The sequence below is a fragment of the Rhinoderma darwinii genome, chromosome 4 (genome assembly GCF_050947455.1).
Source record: "Rhinoderma darwinii isolate aRhiDar2 chromosome 4, aRhiDar2.hap1, whole genome shotgun sequence".
NCBI lineage: Eukaryota > Metazoa > Chordata > Amphibia > Anura > Rhinodermatidae > Rhinoderma > Rhinoderma darwinii.
In genome coordinates this window covers 358,200,225-358,219,216 of record NC_134690.1, presented here as the reverse complement: position 1 = coordinate 358,219,216, position 18,992 = coordinate 358,200,225, and the positions used below count along the sequence as shown (strand labels likewise).

General features: G+C 41.4%; 11 non-coding genes across 11 annotated transcripts; all 11 read right to left on the bottom strand.

Moving 5' to 3' along the window:
* Window positions 1–9,161: 9,161 nt before the first annotated feature.
* TRNAL-UAA (transfer RNA leucine (anticodon UAA)) lies at window positions 9,162–9,244 on the bottom strand. The gene has a single exon. It is a non-coding gene; the product is annotated as a tRNA-Leu (tRNA).
* An 878-nt stretch (window positions 9,245–10,122) lies between these two features.
* TRNAL-UAA (transfer RNA leucine (anticodon UAA)) lies at window positions 10,123–10,205 on the bottom strand. The gene has a single exon. It is a non-coding gene; the product is annotated as a tRNA-Leu (tRNA).
* Window positions 10,206–11,082: 877 nt separating this feature from the next.
* TRNAL-UAA (transfer RNA leucine (anticodon UAA)) lies at window positions 11,083–11,165 on the bottom strand. Its single transcript has one exon. It is a non-coding gene; the product is annotated as a tRNA-Leu (tRNA).
* Window positions 11,166–12,043: 878 nt separating this feature from the next.
* Window positions 12,044–12,126, bottom strand: TRNAL-UAA (transfer RNA leucine (anticodon UAA)). Its single transcript has one exon. It is a non-coding gene; the product is annotated as a tRNA-Leu (tRNA).
* Window positions 12,127–13,004: 878 nt separating this feature from the next.
* On the bottom strand, window positions 13,005–13,087 carry TRNAL-UAA (transfer RNA leucine (anticodon UAA)). The gene has a single exon. It is a non-coding gene; the product is annotated as a tRNA-Leu (tRNA).
* An 877-nt stretch (window positions 13,088–13,964) lies between these two features.
* On the bottom strand, window positions 13,965–14,047 carry TRNAL-UAA (transfer RNA leucine (anticodon UAA)). The gene has a single exon. It is a non-coding gene; the product is annotated as a tRNA-Leu (tRNA).
* Window positions 14,048–14,924: 877 nt separating this feature from the next.
* On the bottom strand, window positions 14,925–15,007 carry TRNAL-UAA (transfer RNA leucine (anticodon UAA)). The gene has a single exon. It is a non-coding gene; the product is annotated as a tRNA-Leu (tRNA).
* An 878-nt stretch (window positions 15,008–15,885) lies between these two features.
* On the bottom strand, window positions 15,886–15,968 carry TRNAL-UAA (transfer RNA leucine (anticodon UAA)). Its single transcript has one exon. It is a non-coding gene; the product is annotated as a tRNA-Leu (tRNA).
* Window positions 15,969–16,845: 877 nt separating this feature from the next.
* TRNAL-UAA (transfer RNA leucine (anticodon UAA)) lies at window positions 16,846–16,928 on the bottom strand. The gene has a single exon. It is a non-coding gene; the product is annotated as a tRNA-Leu (tRNA).
* An 879-nt stretch (window positions 16,929–17,807) lies between these two features.
* Window positions 17,808–17,890, bottom strand: TRNAL-UAA (transfer RNA leucine (anticodon UAA)). The gene has a single exon. It is a non-coding gene; the product is annotated as a tRNA-Leu (tRNA).
* Window positions 17,891–18,768: 878 nt separating this feature from the next.
* TRNAL-UAA (transfer RNA leucine (anticodon UAA)) lies at window positions 18,769–18,851 on the bottom strand. The gene has a single exon. It is a non-coding gene; the product is annotated as a tRNA-Leu (tRNA).
* Window positions 18,852–18,992: the final 141 nt, after the last annotated feature.

Sequence of the window (18,992 nt, the reverse complement as noted above, 5' to 3'; positions counted from 1 at the left end):
TGACACAACTGATGCATTTGAGTACTGGAGATGGACACGCGTTATCAGCAAGGGAGATACAAGATACATTCCAGGTGCCAGAGAGGGATACATTTAGATGTGTACAGCTGCACCATGCTCTCAGGGCCCAATTCAGACACGCTCAGACTTTGATATCTTCCCTACCCCTTATAGGGGTGCTTCGAACACAAGGCCCGCGGGGCCTGATATCAGTAGTTTACACGTTCCTGCTGTCTCAAAGGTTAGCACATGCGGGATGTGCGGTGGAACTCAGATGGAAGGGGCTGATTCCGAACCTGACTGAGGGGGATTGGCTTGATGCAATGTCTTCACACCTTGCGGTTTCACCAGCGGCTAATAATAAAATGACGCAGCTATATATCATCCATAGATGTTATATAACTCCTACCAGGCTATTGCATATGGGCAGATCTTCCTCGGCTAGTTGTAAAAGATGCCAGCATGATCGGGCAGACTTTGACCACATGGTGTGGCACTGCCCGGTAATAGCTAAATTCTGGAGAGAGGTCACAGATTTTCTCTCATCAGTAACAGGTAAACGAGTCCCCTGTGAGCCTGGGCTATGTTTGTTGGGTCTGATCCCACCAAACTCCTGGTCACACTATGAAGGTATATTTTTACGGGAGACCCTGTTCATGGCCAGGAAGGCTATTGCACTTCGTTGGATGGGAGATCTTCACCCAACGGTTCCACAATGGAAATCACTGCTCAACTCAGTAATACCTTACGCTAATCTAGTATACAAACATAGGGGATGTCCGTATAAATTTCTGGAAGTGTGGGGTAGTTGGTGCTCTCTTGCATCATTTAATGTAGGTGACCTCAGGTCCTCCCTAAACAGTCTTGGGGTTTAATTGAGTAAGCAGGGACGGGGTAGCGGGCCCCAATTGGGGGGGGGGGGGAGGTTCGATAGGGGGTTGGACGAGATCAGTCCTGGATTGTACAAGTATGTATAACAGGGTTGTATATATTTGCATTGCTTTTGTTCCTATAAATGTAATGGGTATGCTCAGTAGCATACCGGAAAAGGATGTCCCACATCTTATTCTCATTGTGTAACGGAGATCGAGTTTGTTGTTTGTATGGTTATGTTACATTGAAATAATGGGTTTCTTGCATGTCACCCAAAATATTATGTTTATCATACCTTGTGCACTGTGTATTTTCAATAAAATGAGTTTAAAAAAAATATTATAGGTTTTTCACTTTTTGGATACGCAAAAGAGCCTCTCTTAATCGTTAGGGAGCAATTCACACAACACAAACAAGGAAAACATCCCTTCTTTTGAGGAATAATGGAAGATTGATATTTCTATCCTACCCGTGCCCATTTCTTACTTCACCAATTTATATTTTAGAATACAAGAACGTCGAAAGCAACAGAGGAGCTTTTAATTCTGGTATCAACCCCACAGTTAAAGAATTCAATATTGGTTTCTTACAGAAGAAAGACTATGATAAAATGCAATAGTAATCTTTTCTCTTATTCAATGACTGCTTTTTTTTAGTAAACTTTGTAGACTCCAAGGTTAAAATTCATACCAGGAGTGGGGTTCGAACCCACGTGGCCATCCTGGTGTAGTATGCAAGTGAGAGAGTGTACAGGTGAGCGGCAGTTCAAAAGAGCCTGATGAATTTGGAAAACAATAAAGAACATCCTATTTTGAGCACGAATTCAAGCGGTATGAACTGTAGAATATTGTGGAATTATCTCACTATGCACCATGATCTGGCTTTTTATGAGGTCGGGCTAGTCAGAGGCCAAAACTCATATGGATACCAACTGAAAATCGGCAGTATTTTTGTATTGCCCTGAAAAGTCGTGTATGACATTTCGAGGTCTTCTAGGACTGTATCCAATATCTTTTAACCTGTTTAACACCAACACAATATAAGTGAATTCAATGTAACAGCAACATATATGGATATGGGTTAACGGCTCATAGACGGGGGTAAGAATACCCCGGTTTAAAAACACACATTACTGTGGAACTATTTATGCTTTTTAAAATTACAACGAACCGCACAAGCACTGTACTACAAACTGTGTGGGCACGGTAGCAGATATATAACATGATCAGAGTTACAAGTGAAATAATGTTCAATATTATAGGTTTTTCGGGGGGCGTGGCCAGGCACTGATGTGAGCGGTCGCACGGAACTTCGGCTCTGACCAGAGACCCCTATTATTTATCCTGGGAAGGAATTACTGTTGCCACCATTTCTTATAACTTGCGGAGGAAGGGTAAGAGACCCCCGAGGAGCAAAATGGGTCCGTCAAAAGCGGCAGGAGCTGCGGAGAAGTTGAAGGAGTTTGCCCGAGGTGCGGTCCAAGATGGCGGCCGCGGCGAGTCCTCACAGCATGGAGCAGAGGGGCCGGCAAAAGCTCCTGGAGGGCAGTCGGAGTTATGCCCTGCGGCTGAGGTAACAGCACAGCCTGGCCTGACATTGCAGCAAGTATCGGAGACGCTGCTGGCGGCGATATTAGAGACCAAGACCTCGGTCACAACAAAAATAGAGGAGGTTAAGGTGGATGTGGGTCTCCTGAGGCAGGATTTGCACAACTTGAGGGACCGAGTCGAGCATGCTGAAACCAGGTTGTCCGACCTGGAGGACCGTACAGCTAATATACCCCGCACTCTTCGAGACCTCTCTGGCAAGGTGGATTTATGGCGCCAGAAAGCGGATGATTTGGAGAACAGGCTGAGGAGGAACAACCTTCGAATCATAGGCCTACCAGAACGAGCAGAAGGATCCCGTCCGGACGAGTTTACAGAGAAATGGCTGAAAGATATGTTTCCAGATACCGTGTTTTCGCAGGCTTTTGCAGTGGAAAGAGCGCACAGGGTTCCGGCGAGGCCGCCACCCCCTGGAGCGAACCCTCGACCATTCCTGGCGAGATTGTTAAATTGTAAGGACCGGGATCTGGTCCTGCAGGCAGCCAGACGCAAGGGGGCCATTAAAGTGGACAACGTCACGGTGTCGATTTTCCCCGATTTCTCTCCGGAACTACAACGTCAACGTGCATTGTTTGTGATGATTAAACGAAAGCTGCGAGACCGACAAATTCCATATTCTATGGCTTATCCGGCCCGCTTGAGAGTCGTCGATGGAGATCGAGCAGTATTTTTTGCCAACCCAGAGGAGGCGGATGAATGGTTGCTGAGGAATATGAGGTCGCCTAGAAGATGAAGGATTTCTTGGGGACTTAAGCGCTGGCATGGTGAATATGTATCCTGAACGGACTTTTGCTGTCTTGCATGTGGGGAGAGGTTATACTTGGGGGAGACATTGTTTAAAGTTTCCTATCATAATGCTTTATCTTCCTGTATTATGCCTATAAGGGGGGTCGGAGTTCAGAATCGTTCCAGATCATATATTATTCCTGCTACGATATGTGATTGTAGTAGGTTACCGAAGTGTTAATAGGGGATTCTGACCAACGGGTGGTTGTTCCTCTTATTCTGTGGCACAGTAAAGCACATTACAGGGGGGAACTTGTTGGAGTACGCAGCCTGATTTGTGATTCCACTGTGTATATTCCTTAGCGGTGGAAGCTACCCCCTGCATATATAGTATATAGCTATTGAGCTCCTGTTGAGCTCCTGATGGCTAACTGGGTTTTTATGTGGTTCATGTTTTTGATCTCTGTTTTACACTATGTCAGACAACGAGTACCTTACATTTTAAGAGCTGCATATCAGGGAACGGCACTACCTAGGGAAAGGGGGAGGGGGGAGAGGGAAGGGCTGTTATCGGTACATAGAGAGTGTTCTAAGTATGGCGTCACTTAAGTTCTTGTCCTGGAATGTGAGGGGCATGGGGACTCCAAGGAAACGGAATATGATTTTTTCTGTGCTCAAGAATGTGAACCCACATATAATCTGTCTTCAGGAGACGCATCTGACAGCAGACACAGTACAGTTTCTATGTAAGCCCTGGATTCAGTGGAGTAGACACTCTGTTAGAACTTCTGCCTCTAGAGGGGTATCTCTATTAATACATAGAACTCTTAGGTGGGAAGTGATGCATACCAGAATTGATCCTGAGGGGAGATACGTATTTGTGCATGCCAACATTAACTCCACACCTTATGTCGTAATGGGGATATATAACCCACCGCCAGGGTCTCTGGCACTACTTAGGGAGGCTGTTTCCTTTGCTTCCGCATATCAAGAAGCCAGAGTGATCCTCCTAGGAGACATGAACCTTATAATGGATCAGTCTATTGATCGGTTCCTGTTGAGGGGAGAGGGTGACGTAAGACAAGGGGTCTCCCCATTAGCCTCATTAATGGAGGAGATAGGCTGGGTAGATCTATGGAGAGTTAGTCATATGGGACTTCGTGAATTCACATGTCACACACCACAATTTGATGCATTGTCTCGTATAGATTATATTTTTGGCACGCCCTCTGTATATAACTCTATGGAAAGCATTGAACATCTTCCCAGAGCAATTTCTGATCACAGTCCGATTCTTCTGCAAATGTCATTACCGGAGGTGGGTAGGAGGGGGGCCCTTAAAATTCACCCGTTTTGGCTCCAATTAATCAAACCGAATGATAGGATCCCAGATCAGCTAGATGTCTTTCTCGAAGCACATAGGCAGGAGCAGAATGGGATACGCTGAAAGCGTATTTGAGAGGCTGCCTGAAATCATCAATATCATTTGTTAAGCGCTCCTCGGCCCAAAGGGAAAGGGATTTGGCGGGAAAGTGTGGAGAATTGGAGGCCGTGTTTGTGGGTGATCCCTCCCCACAAAACAGGGAGGCTTGGCTCTCGGTGGGGAGGGATTATCTTCTAGTACTGCAGGAGAAGGCGGAACGTAGAATCTTCTTCACTGGCCAATCCTTTTTTGAATTGGGTAACCAATCCGGCAAACTCTTGGCTCATGTGGTGAGACAGAATACCTTGTCTCCTCCAGTGTTGAACATTCGAAACGCTCAGAATATTTTGGTCCATACCTCCCAGGAGATAGTGGCTCAATTTGCAGACTTCTATAGGGACTTATATACGTCTAGGGCTGGGCACTCAAGGGAAGAGTTGGGGAAATATTTGGATGACATGCAGTTTCCACAGTTGACGGAGGAGGGTTGTGAGTTACTAGAGTCCCCCTTCACAGTAGAGGAGATTTCTGAGTGTATATTGGATATGACTAAAGGTAAGGCCTCGGGCCCGGATGGGATTCCTCTGGAAGTATATATTCAATACATTGAGGTTATGTCAGCCCAACTTCTTTCTCTATTTGAGGCGTGCTTATTGGCGGGGGACCTGGCGGATTCTATGAAAGAAGCTACCATAGTAGTTATTCTGAAACCAGGCAAGAACCCAGAGGATTGTGGTTCTTACCGTCCCATATCATGCTTAACATAGACTATAAGATACTGACTAAATTAATGGCCAATAGACTAGCGCGGGTCATCAATGATGTCATACACTCTGATCAGACCGGTTTTATACCAGGGAAATCCACTTCGGATAGTATTCGTAGAGCTCAGGTGGTTACTCAGATGGGGTGGTGGGAGCAGCAGGATTGGGCGCTGGCATCCTTGGATGCTGCCAAGACATTTGACTCTGTAGAGTGGACATACCTATGTGGGGTCCTCAGGAAATTTGGGTTTGGAACTACCTTTATCAAATGGATTACGATCATATATAAAGAGCCTCGAGCATCGGTAGTGGTTAATGGGATTTTGTCCCCCTCCTTTTTGCTTCATAGGGGTACGAGACAGGGGTGCCCATTGTCCCCATTATTGTTCGCACTGGCTATAGAGCCCCTGGCTATAGGGATTCGAAAAGATAGGGCCTTTCAGGGAATTCGTATCGGACCGCGGGAAGACCGCATAGGACTGTACGCTGACGATATGCTGCTGTTCCTGGCCAACCCGAATGCCTCATTACCCAGGGCTATGAGATTGATGGAGGTGTTTAGCAGTTTTTCGGGCCTGCATGTTAACTGGAGTAAGTCCTATCTCATGCCTCTCCATTCTAACAATTGTGGGTGGGGTTCACATTTTCAGGGTCTACAAGTGGTGCATAGTTTTAAATACCTGGGAGTTTGGATATCTAGGGATAGTTCACACTCCTACGATATTAATGTGTACACTCTACTATCATATTTGAAAGATACATTTGCAGTCTGGAAGTCACTCCCCTTATCAGTGGCAGGTAGAATTAACCTAATTAAAATGGTAGTGCTACCTAAATTGCTATATGTCTTGGAGCACGCGGACACAATGGTTCCTAAAAAGTTCTTTCATTTGGTCAACTCTATATTTACTCCATTTATCTGGGGAAAGAATAGACATAAGCTCAAAATAGACACTCTGCAGAGGCCCAAACAGAGGGGGGGTGCGGCCCTACCGGATGTGTTTTTATACTATTTGGCAGGTCAACTTAGATATATTAGGCTGTGGATGTTGGATGATCCATTGCCCAATGCCGAACATCATTTAGCACATTTTCTCAGAGTACCTAACTTATGGCCCGTTCTAGAACCACATGATTTTAGCCCTAAGCATACGTTACCGTTGATTAAACTGGCGAAGCAGGTGTGGGCTCATGCAAAATCACTGCTGAAATTTAAGGATACGGTAGCGGAGTTGCCGTTGTGGTCCAACCATGGATTACCTCACTTTTTGGGATTGCAGGATCAGGCATTTTGGGAGGGTTTAGAGGTGACACAACTGATGCATTTGAGTACTGGAGATGGACACGCGTTATCAGCAAGGGAGATACAAGATACATTCCAGGTGCCAGAGAGGGATACATTTAGATGTGTACAGCTGCACCATGCTCTCAGGGCCCAATTCAGACACGCTCAGACTTTGATATCTTCCCTACCCCTTATAGGGGTGCTTCGAACACAAGGCCCGCGGGGCCTGATATCAGTAGTTTACACGTTCCTGCTGTCTCAAAGGTTAGCACATGCGGGATGTGCGGTGGAACTCAGATGGAAGGGGCTGATTCCGAACCTGACTGAGGGGGATTGGCTTGATGCAATGTCTTCACACCTTGCGGTTTCACCAGCGGCTAATAATAAAATGACGCAGCTATATATCATCCATAGATGTTATATAACTCCTACCAGGCTATTGCATATGGGCAGATCTTCCTCGGCTAGTTGTAAAAGATGCCAGCATGATCGGGCAGACTTTGACCACATGGTGTGGCACTGCCCGGTAATAGCTAAATTCTGGAGAGAGGTCACAGATTTTCTCTCATCAGTAACAGGTAAACGAGTCCCCTGTGAGCCTGGGCTATGTTTGTTGGGTCTGATCCCACCAAACTCCTGGTCACACTATGAAGGTATATTTTTACGGGAGACCCTGTTCATGGCCAGGAAGGCTATTGCACTTCGTTGGATGGGAGATCTTCACCCAACGGTTCCACAATGGAAATCACTGCTCAACTCAGTAATACCTTACGCTAATCTAGTATACAAACATAGGGGATGTCCGTATAAATTTCTGGAAGTGTGGGGTAGTTGGTGCTCTCTTGCATCATTTAATGTAGGTGACCTCAGGTCCTCCCTAAACAGTCTTGGGGTTTAATTGAGTAAGCAGGGACGGGGTAGCGGGCCCCAATTGGGGGGGGGGGGGAGGTTCGATAGGGGGTTGGACGAGATCAGTCCTGGATTGTACAAGTATGTATAACAGGGTTGTATATATTTGCATTGCTTTTGTTCCTATAAATGTAATGGGTATGCTCAGTAGCATACCGGAAAAGGATGTACCACATCTTATTCTCATTGTGTAACGGAGATCGAGTTTGTTGTTTGTATGGTTATGTTACATTGAAATAATGGGTTTCTTGCATGTCACCCAAAATATTATGTTTATCATACCTTGTGCACTGTGTATTTTCAATAAAATGAGTTTAAAAAAAATATTATAGGTTTTTCACTTTTTGGATACGCAAAAGAGCCTCTCTTAATCGTTAGGGAGCAATTCACACAACACAAACAAGGAAAACATCCCTTCTTTTGAGGAATAATGGAAGATTGAGATTTCTATCCTACCCGTGCCCATATCTTACTTCACCAATTTATATTTTAGAATACAAGAACGTCGAAAGCAACAGAGGAGCTTTTAATTCTGGTATCAACCCCACAGTTAAAGAATTCAATATTGGTTTCTTACAGAAGAAAGACTATGATAAAATGCAATAGTAATCTTTTCTCTTATTCAATGACTGCTCTTTTTTTAGTAAACTCCGTAGACTCCAAGGTTACCACTCGGCCTTAACCACTCGGCCATCCTGGTGTAGTCTGCAAGTGAGAGCGTGTACAGGTGAGCGGCAGTTCAAGAGAGCCTGATGAATTTGGAAAACAATAAAGAACATCCTATTTTGAGCACGAATTCAAGCGGTATGAACTGTAGAATATTGTGGAATTATCTCACTATGCACCATGATCTGGCTTTTTATGAGGTCGGGCTAGTCAGAGGCCAAAACTCATATGGATACCAACTGAAAATCGGCAGTATTTTTGTATTGCCCTGAAAAGTCGTGTATGACATTTCGAGGTCTTCTAGGACTGTATCCAATATCTTTTAACCTCTTTAACACCAACACAACATAAGTGAATTCAATGGGACAGCAACATATATGGATATGGGTTAACGGCTCATAGACGGGGGTAAGAATACCCCGGTTTAAAAACACACATTACTGTGGAACTATTTATGCTTTTTAAAATTACAACGAACCGCACAAGCACTGTACAACAAACTGTGTGGGCACGGTAGCAGATATATAACATGATCAGAGTTACAAGCGAAATAATGTTCAATATTATAGGTTTTTCACTTTTTGGATACGCAATAGAGCCTCTCTTAATCGTTAGGGAGCAATTCACACAACACAAACAAGGAAAACATCCCTTCTTTTGAGGAATAATGGAAGATTGAGATTTCTATCCTACCCGTGCCCATATCTTACTTACTTATATTTTAGAATACAAGAACGTCGAAATCAACAGAGGAGCTTTTAATTCTGGTATCAACCCCACAGTTAAAGAATTCAATATTGGTTTCTTACAGAAGAAAGACTATGATAAAATGCAATAGTAATCTTTTCTCTTATTCAATGACTGCTCTTTTTTTTAGTAAACTCCGTAGACTCCAAGGTTAAAATGCATACCAGGAGTGGGGTTTGAACCCACGTGGATACATATCCATTGGATCTTAAGTCCAACGCCTTAACCACTCGGCCATCCTGGTGTAGTCTGCAAGTGAGAGCGTGTACAGGTGAGCGGCAGTTCAAGAGAGCCTGATGAATTTGGAAAACAATAAAGAACATCCTATTTTGAGCACGAATTCAAGCGGTATGAACTGTAGAATATTGTGGAATTATCTCACTATGCACCATGATCTGGCTTTTTATGAGGTCGGACTAGTCAGAGGCCAAAACTCATATGGATACCAACTGAAAATCGGCAGTTTTTTTGTATTGCCCTGAAAAGTCGTGTATGACGTTTTCAGGTCTTCTAGGACTGTATCCAATATCTTTTAACCTCTTTAACACCAACACAACATAAGTGAATTCAATGGGACAGCATCATATATGGATATGGGTTAACGGCTCATAGACGGGGGTAAGAATACCCCGGTTTAAAAACACACATTACTGTGGAACTATTTATGCTTTTTAAAATTACAACGAACCGCACAAGCACTGTACAACAAACTGTGTGGGCACGGTAGCAGATATATAACATGATCAGAGTTACAAGTGAAATAATGTTCAATATTATAAGTTTTTCACTTTTTGGATACGCAAAAGAGCCTCTCTTAATCGTTAGGGAGCAATTCACACAACACAAACAAGGAAAACATCCCTTCTTTTGAGGAATAATGGAAGATTGAGATTTCTATCCTACCCGTGCCCATATCTTACTTCACCAATTTATATTTTAGAATACAAGAACGTCGAAAGCAACAGAGGAGCTTTTAATTCTGGTATCAACCCCACAGTTAAAGAATTCAATATTGGTTTCTTACAGAAGAAAGACTATGATAAAATGCAATAGTAATCTTTTCTCTTATTCAATGACTGCTCTTTTTTTAGTAAACTTTGTAGACTCCAAGGTTAAAATGCATACCAGGAGTGGGGTTTGAACCCACGCGGATACATATCCATTGGATCTTAAGCCCAACGCCTTAACCACTCGGCCACCCTGGTGTAGTATGCAAGTGAGAGAGTGTACAGGTGAGCGGCAGTTCAGGAGAGCCTGATGAATTTGGAAAACAATAAAGAACATCCTATTTTGAGCACGAATTCAAGCGGTATGAACTGTAGAATATTGTGGAATTATCTCACTATGCACCATGATCTGGCTTTTTATGAGGTCGGGCTAGTCAGAGGCCAAAACTCATATGGATACCAACTGAAAATCGGCAGTATTTTTGTATTGCCCTGAAAAGTCGTGTATGACATTTTCAGGTCTTCTAGGACTGTATCCAATATCTTTTAACCTCTTTAACACCAACACAACATAAGTGAATTCAATCTGACAGCAACATATATGGATATGGGTTAACGGCTCATAGACGGGGGTAAGAATACCCCGGTTTAAAAACACACATTACTGTGGAACTATTTATGCTTTTTAAAATTACAACGAACCGCACAAGCACTGTACTACAAACTGTGTGGGCACGGTAGCAGATATATAACATGATCAGAGTTACAAGTGAAATAATGTTCAATATTATAGGTTTTTCACTTTTTGGATACGCAAAAGAGCCTCTCTTAATCGTTAGGGAGCAATTCACACAACACAAACAAGGAAAACATCCATTCTTTTGAGGAATAATGGAAGATTGAGATTTCTATCCTACCCGTGCCCATATCTTACTTCACCAATTTATATTTTAGAATACAAGAACGTCGAAAGCAACAGAGGAGCTTTTAATTCTGGTATCAACCCCACAGTTAAAGAATTCAATATTGGTTTCTTACAGAAGAAAGACTATGATAAAATGCAATAGTAATCTTTTCTCTTATTCAATGACTGCTCTTTTTTAGTAAACTCCGTAGACTCCAAGGTTAAAATGCATACCAGGAGTGGGGTTTGAACCCACGTGGATACATATCCATTGGATCTTAAGTCCAACGCCTTAACCACTCGGCCATCCTGGTGTAGTCTGCAAGTGAGAGAGTGCACAGGTGAGCGGCAGTTCAAGAGAGCCTGATGAATTTGGAAAACAATAAAGAACATCCTATTTTGAGCACGAATTCAAGCGGTATGAACTGTAGAATATTGTGGAATTATCTCACTATGCACCATGATCTGGCTTTTTATGAGGTCGGGCTAGTCAGAGGCCAAAACTCATATGGATACCAACTGAAAATCGGCAGTATTTTTGTATTGCCCTGAAAAGTCGTGTATGACATTTCGAGGTCTTCTAGGACTGTATCCAATATCTTTTAACCTCTTTAACACCAACACAACATAAGTGAATTCAATCTGACAGCAACATATATGGATATGGGTTAACGGCTCATAGACGGGGGTAAGAATACCCCGGTTTAAAAACACACATTACTGTGGAACTATTTATGCTTTTTAAAATTACAACGAACCGCACAAGCACTGTACTACAAACTGTGTGGGCACGGTAGCAGATATATAACATGATCAGAGTTACAAGTGAAATAATGTTCAATATTATAGGTTTTTCACTTTTTGGATACGCAAAAGAGCCTCTCTTAATCGTTAGGGAGCAATTCACACAACACAAACAAGGAAAACATCCCTTCTTTTGAGGAATAATGGAAGATTGAGATTTCTATCCTACCCGTGCCCATATCTTACTTCACCAATTTATATTTTAGAATACAAGAACGTCGAAAGCAACAGAGGAGCTTTTAATTCTGGTATCAACCCCACAGTTAAAGAATTCAATATTGGTTTCTTACAGAAGAAAGACTATGATAAAATGCAATAGTAATCTTTTCTCTTATTCAATGACTTCTCTTTTTTTAGTAAACTTTGTAGACTCCAAGGTTAAAATGCATACCAGGAGTGGGGTTTGAACCCACGCGGATACATATCCATTGGATCTTAAGCCCAACGCCTTAACCACTCGGCCACCCTGGTGTAGTATGCAAGTGAGAGAGTGTACAGGTGAGCGGCAGTTCAGGAGAGCCTGATGAATTTGGAAAACAATAAAGAACATCCTATTTTGAGCACGAATTCAAGCGGTATGAACTGTAGAATATTGTGGAATTATCTCACTATGCACCATGATCTGGCTTTTTATGAGGTCGGACTAGTCAGAGGCCAAAACTCATATGGATACCAACTGAAAATCGGCAGTTTTTTTGTATTGCCCTGAAAAGTCGTGTATGACGTTTTCAGGTCTTCTAGGACTGTATCCAATATCTTTTAACCTCTTTAACACCAACACAACATAAGTGAATTCAATGGGACAGCAACATATATGGATATGGGTTAACGGCTCATAGACGGGGGTAAGAATACCCCGGTTTAAAAACACACATTACTGTGGAACTATTTATGCTTTTTAAAATTACAACGAACCGCACAAGCACTGTACAACAAACTGTGTGGGCACGGTAGCAGATATATAACATGATCAGAGTTACAAGTGAAATAATGTTCAATATTATAAGTTTTTCACTTTTTGGATACGCAAAAGAGCCTCTCTTAATCGTTAGGGAGCAATTCACACAACACAAACAAGGAAAACATCCCTTCTTTTGAGGAATAATGGAAGATTGAGATTTCTATCCTACCCGTGCCCATATCTTACTTCACCAATTTATATTTTAGAATACAAGAACGTCGAAAGCAACAGAGGAGCTTTTAATTCTGGTATCAACCCCACAGTTAAAGAATTCAATATTGGTTTCTTACAGAAGAAAGACTATGATAAAATGCAATAGTAATCTTTTCTCTTATTCAATGACTGCTCTTTTTTTAGTAAACTTTGTAGACTCCAAGGTTAAAATGCATACCAGGAGTGGGGTTTGAACCCACGTGGATACATATCCATTGGATCTTAAGCCCAACACCTTAACCACTCGGCCACCCTGGTGTAGTATGCAAGTGAGAGAGTGTACAGGTGAGCGGCAGTTCAGGAGAGCCTGATGAATTTGGAAAACAATAAAGAACATCCTATTTTGAGAACGAATTCAAGCGGTATGAACTGTAGAATATTGTGGAATTATCTCACTATGCACCATGATCTGGCTTTTTATGAGGTCGGGCTAGTCAGAGGCCAAAACTCATATGGATACCAACTGAAAATCGGCAGTATTTTTGTATTGCCCTGAAAAGTCGTGTATGACATTTTCAGGTCTTCTAGGACTGTATCCAATATCTTTTAACCTCTTTAACACCAACACAACATAAGTGAATTCAATCTGACAGCAACATATATGGATATGGGTTAACGGCTCATAGACGGGGGTAAGAATACCCCGGTTTAAAAACACACATTACTGTGGAACTATTTATGCTTTTTAAAATTACAACGAACCGCACAAGCACTGTACTACAAACTGTGTGGGCACGGTAGCAGATATATAACATGATCAGAGTTACAAGTGAAATAATGTTCAATATTATAGGTTTTTCACTTTTTGGATACGCAAAAGAGCCTCTCTTAATCGTTAGGGAGCAATTCACACAACACAAACAAGGAAAACATCCATTCTTTTGAGGAATAATGGAAGATTGAGATTTCTATCCTACCCGTGCCCATATCTTACTTCACCAATTTATATTTTAGAATACAAGAACGTCGAAAGCAACAGAGGAGCTTTTAATTCTGGTATCAACCCCACAGTTAAAGAATTCAATATTGGTTTCTTACAGAAGAAAGACTATGATAAAATGCAATAGTAATCTTTTCTCTTATTCAATGACTGCTCTTTTTTAGTAAACTCCGTAGACTCCAAGGTTAAAATGCATACCAGGAGTGGGGTTTGAACCCACGTGGATACATATCCATTGGATCTTAAGTCCAACGCCTTAACCACTCGGCCATCCTGGTGTAGTCTGCAAGTGAGAGAGTGCACAGGTGAGCGGCAGTTCAAGAGAGCCTGATGAATTTGGAAAACAATAAAGAACATCCTATTTTGAGCACGAATTCAAGCGGTATGAACTGTAGAATATTGTGGAATTATCTCACTATGCACCATGATCTGGCTTTTTATGAGGTCGGGCTAGTCAGAGGCCAAAACTCATATGGATACCAACTGAAAATCGGCAGTATTTTTGTATTGCCCTGAAAAGTCGTGTATGACATTTCGAGGTCTTCTAGGACTGTATCCAATATCTTTTAACCTCTTTAACACCAACACAACATAAGTGAATTCAATCTGACAGCAACATATATGGATATGGGTTAACGGCTCATAGACGGGGGTAAGAATACCCCGGTTTAAAAACACACATTACTGTGGAACTATTTATGCTTTTTAAAATTACAACGAACCGCACAAGCACTGTACTACAAACTGTGTGGGCACGGTAGCAGATATATAACATGATCAGAGTTACAAGTGAAATAATGTTCAATATTATAGGTTTTTCACTTTTTGGATACGCAAAAGAGCCTCTCTTAATCGTTAGGGAGCAATTCACACAACACAAACAAGGAAAACATCCCTTCTTTTGAGGAATAATGGAAGATTGAGATTTCTATCCTACCCGTGCCCATATCTTACTTCACCAATTTATATTTTAGAATACAAGAACGTCGAAAGCAACAGAGGAGCTTTTAATTCTGGTATCAACCCCACAGTTAAAGAATTCAATATTGGTTTCTTACAGAAGAAAGACTATGATAAAATGCAATAGTAATCTTTTCTCTTATTCAATGACTGCTCTTTTTTAGTAAACTCCGTAGACTCCAAGGTTAAAATGCATACCAGGAGTGGGGTTTGAACCCACGTGGATACATATCCATTGGATCTTAAGTCCAACGCCTTAACCACTCGGCCATCCTGGTGTAGTCTGCAAGTGAGAGAGTGCACAGGTGAGCGGCAGTTCAAGAGAGCCTGATGAATTTGGAAAACAATAAAGAACATCCTATTTTGAGCACGAATTCAAGCGGTATGAACTGTAGAATATTGTGGAATTATCTCACTATGCACCATGATCTGGCTTTTTATGAGGTCGGACTAGTCAGAGGCCAAAACTCATATGGATACCAACTGAAAATCGGCAGTTTTTTTGTATTGCCCTGAAAAGTCGTGTATGACGTTTTCAGGTCTTCTAGGACTGTATCCAATATCTTTTAACCTCTTTAACACCAACACAACATAAGTGAATTCAATGGGACAGCAACATATATGGATATGGGTTAACGGCTCATAGACGGGGGTAAGAATACCCCGGTTTAAAAACACACATTACTGTGGAACTATTTATGCTTTTTAAAATTACAACGAACCGCACAAGCACTGTACAACAAACTGTGTGGGCACGGTAGCAGATATATAACATGATCAGAGTTACAAGTGAAATAATGTTCAATATTATAAGTTTTTCACTTTTTGGATACGCAAAAGAGCCTCTCTTAATCGTTAGGGAGCAATTCACACAACACAAACAAGGAAAACATCCCTTCTTTTGAGGAATAATGGAAGATTGAGATTTCTATCCTACCCGTGCCCATATCTTACTTCACCAATTTATATTTTAGAATACAAGAACGTCGAAAGCAACAGAGGAGCTTTTAATTCTGGTATCAACCCCACAGTTAAAGAATTCAATATTGGTTTCTTACAGAAGAAAGACTATGATAAAATGCAATAGTAATCTTTTCTCTTATTCAATGACTGCTCTTTTTTTAGTAAACTTTGTAGACTCCAAGGTTAAAATGCATACCAGGAGTGGGGTTTGAACCCACATGGATACATATCCATTGGATCTTAAGCCCAACACCTTAACCACTCGGCCACCCTGGTGTAGTATGCAAGTGAGAGAGTGTACAGGTGAGCGGCAGTTCAGGAGAGCCTGATGAATTTGGAAAACAATAAAGAACATCCTATTTTGAGAACGAATTCAAGCGGTATGAACTGTAGAATATTGTGGAATTATCTCACTATGCACCATGATCTGGCTTTTTATGAGGTCGGGCTAGTCAGAGGCCAAAACTCATATGGATACCAACTGAAAATCGGCAGTATTTTTGTATTGCCCTGAAAAGTCGTGTATGACATTTTCAGGTCTTCTAGGACTGTATCCAATATCTTTTAACCTCTTTAACACCAACACAACATAAGTGAATTCAATCTGACAGCAACATATATGGATATGGGTTAACGGCTCATAGACGGGGGTAAGAATACCCCGGTTTAAAAACACACATTACTGTGGAACTATTTATGCTTTTTAAAATTACAACGAACCGCACAAGCACTGTACTACAAACTGTGTGGGCACGGTAGCAGATATATAACATGATCAGAGTTACAAGTGAAATAATGTTCAATATTATAGGTTTTTCACTTTTTGGATACGCAAAAGAGCCTCTCTTAATCGTTAGGGAGCAATTCACACAACACAAACAAGGAAAACATCCATTCTTTTGAGGAATAATGGAAGATTGAGATTTCTATCCTACCCGTGCCCATATCTTACTTCACCAATTTATATTTTAGAATACAAGAACGTCGAAAGCAACAGAGGAGCTTTTAATTCTGGTATCAACCCCACAGTTAAAGAATTCAATATTGGTTTCTTACAGAAGAAAGACTATGATAAAATGCAATAGTAATCTTTTCTCTTATTCAATGACTGCTCTTTTTTAGTAAACTCCGTAGACTCCAAGGTTAAAATGCATACCAGGAGTGGGGTTTGAACCCACGTGGATACATATCCATTGGATCTTAAGTCCAACGCCTTAACCACTCGGCCATCCTGGTGTAGTCTGCAAGTGAGAGAGTGCACAGGTGAGCGGCAGTTCAAGAGAGCCTGATGAATTTGGAAAACAATAAAGAACATCCTATTTTGAGCACGAATTCAAGCGGTATGAACTGTAGAATATTGTGGAATTATCTCACTATGCACCATGATCTGGCTTTTTATGAGGTCGGGCTAGTCAGAGGCCAAAACTCATATGGATACCAACTGAAAATCGGCAGTATTTTTGTATTGCCCTGAAAAGTCGTGTATGACATTTCGAGGTCTTCTAGGACTGTATCCAATATCTTTTAACCTCTTTAACACCAACACAACATAAGTGAATTCAATCTGACAGCAACATATATGGATATGGGTTAACGGCTCATAGACGGGGGTAAGAATACCCCGGTTTAAAAACACACATTACTGTGGAACTATTTATGCTTTTTAAAATTACAACGAACCGCACAAGCACTGTACTACAAACTGTGTGGGCACGGTAGCAGATATATAACATGATCAGAGTTACAAGTGAAATAATGTTCAATATTATAGGTTTTTCACTTTTTGGATACGCAAAAGAGCCTCTCTTAATCGTTAGGGAGCAATTCACACAACACAAACAAGGAAAACATCCCTTCTTTTGAGGAATAATGGAAGATTGAGATTTCTATCCTACCCGTGCCCATATCTTACTTCACCAATTTATATTTTAGAATACAAGAACGTCGAAAGCAACAGAGGAGCTTTTAATTCTGGTATCAACCCCACAGTTAAAGAATTCAATATTGGTTTCTTACAGAAGAAAGACTATGATAAAATGCAATAGTAATCTTTTCTCTTATTCAATGACTGCTCTTTTTTTTAGTAAACTCCGTAGAATCCAAGGTTAAAATGCATACCAGGAGTGGGGTTTGAACCCACGTGGATACATATCCATTGGATCTTAAGTCCAACGCCTTAACCACTCGGCCATCCTGGTGTAGTCTGTAAGTGAGAGAGTGTACAGGTGAGCGGCAGTTCAAGAGAGCCTGATGAATTTGGAAAACAATAAAGAACATCCTATTTTGAGCACGAATTCAAGCGGTATGAACTGTAGAATATTGTGGAATTATCTCACTATGCACCATGATCTGGCTTTTTATGAGGTCGGGCTAGTCAGAAGCCAAAACTCATATGGATACCAACTGAAAATCGGCAGTATTTTTGTATTGCCCTGAAAAGTCGTGTATGACATTTCGAGGTCTTCTAGGACTGTATCCAATATCTTTTAACCTCTTTAACACCAACACAACATAAGTGAATTCAATCTGAAAGCAACATATATGGATATGGGTTAACGGCTCATAGACGGGGGTAAGAATACCCCGGTTTAAAAACACACATTACTGTGGAACTATTTATGCTTTTTAAAATTACAACGAACCGCACAAGCACTGTACAACAAACTGTGTGGGCACGGTAGCAGATATATAACATGATCAGAGTTACAAGTGAAATAATGTTCAATATTATAGGTTTTTCACTTTTTGGATACGCAAAAGAGCCTCTCTTAATCGTTAGGGAGCAATTCACACAACACAAACAAGGAAAACATCCCTTCTTTTGAGGAATAATGGAAGATTGAGATTTCTATCCTACCCGTGACCATATCTTACTTCACCAATTTATATTTTAGAATACAAGAACGTCGAAAGCAACAGAGGAGCTTTTAATTCTGGTATCAACCCCACAGTTAAAGAATTCAATATTGGTTTCTTACAGAAGAAAGACTATGATAAAATGCAATAGTAATCTTTTCTCTTATTCAATGACTTCTCTTTTTTTAGTAAACTTTGTAGACTCCAAACTTAAAATGCATACCAGGAGTGGGGTTTGAACCCACGCGGATACATATCCATTGGATCTTAAGCCCAACGCCTTAACCACTCGGCCACCCTGGTGTAGTATGCAAGTGAGAGAGTGTACAGGTGAGCGGCAGTTCAGGAGAGCCTGATGAATTTGGAAAACAATAAAGAACATCCTATTTTGAGCACGAATTCAAGCGGTATGAACTGTAGAATATTGTGGAATTATCTCACTAT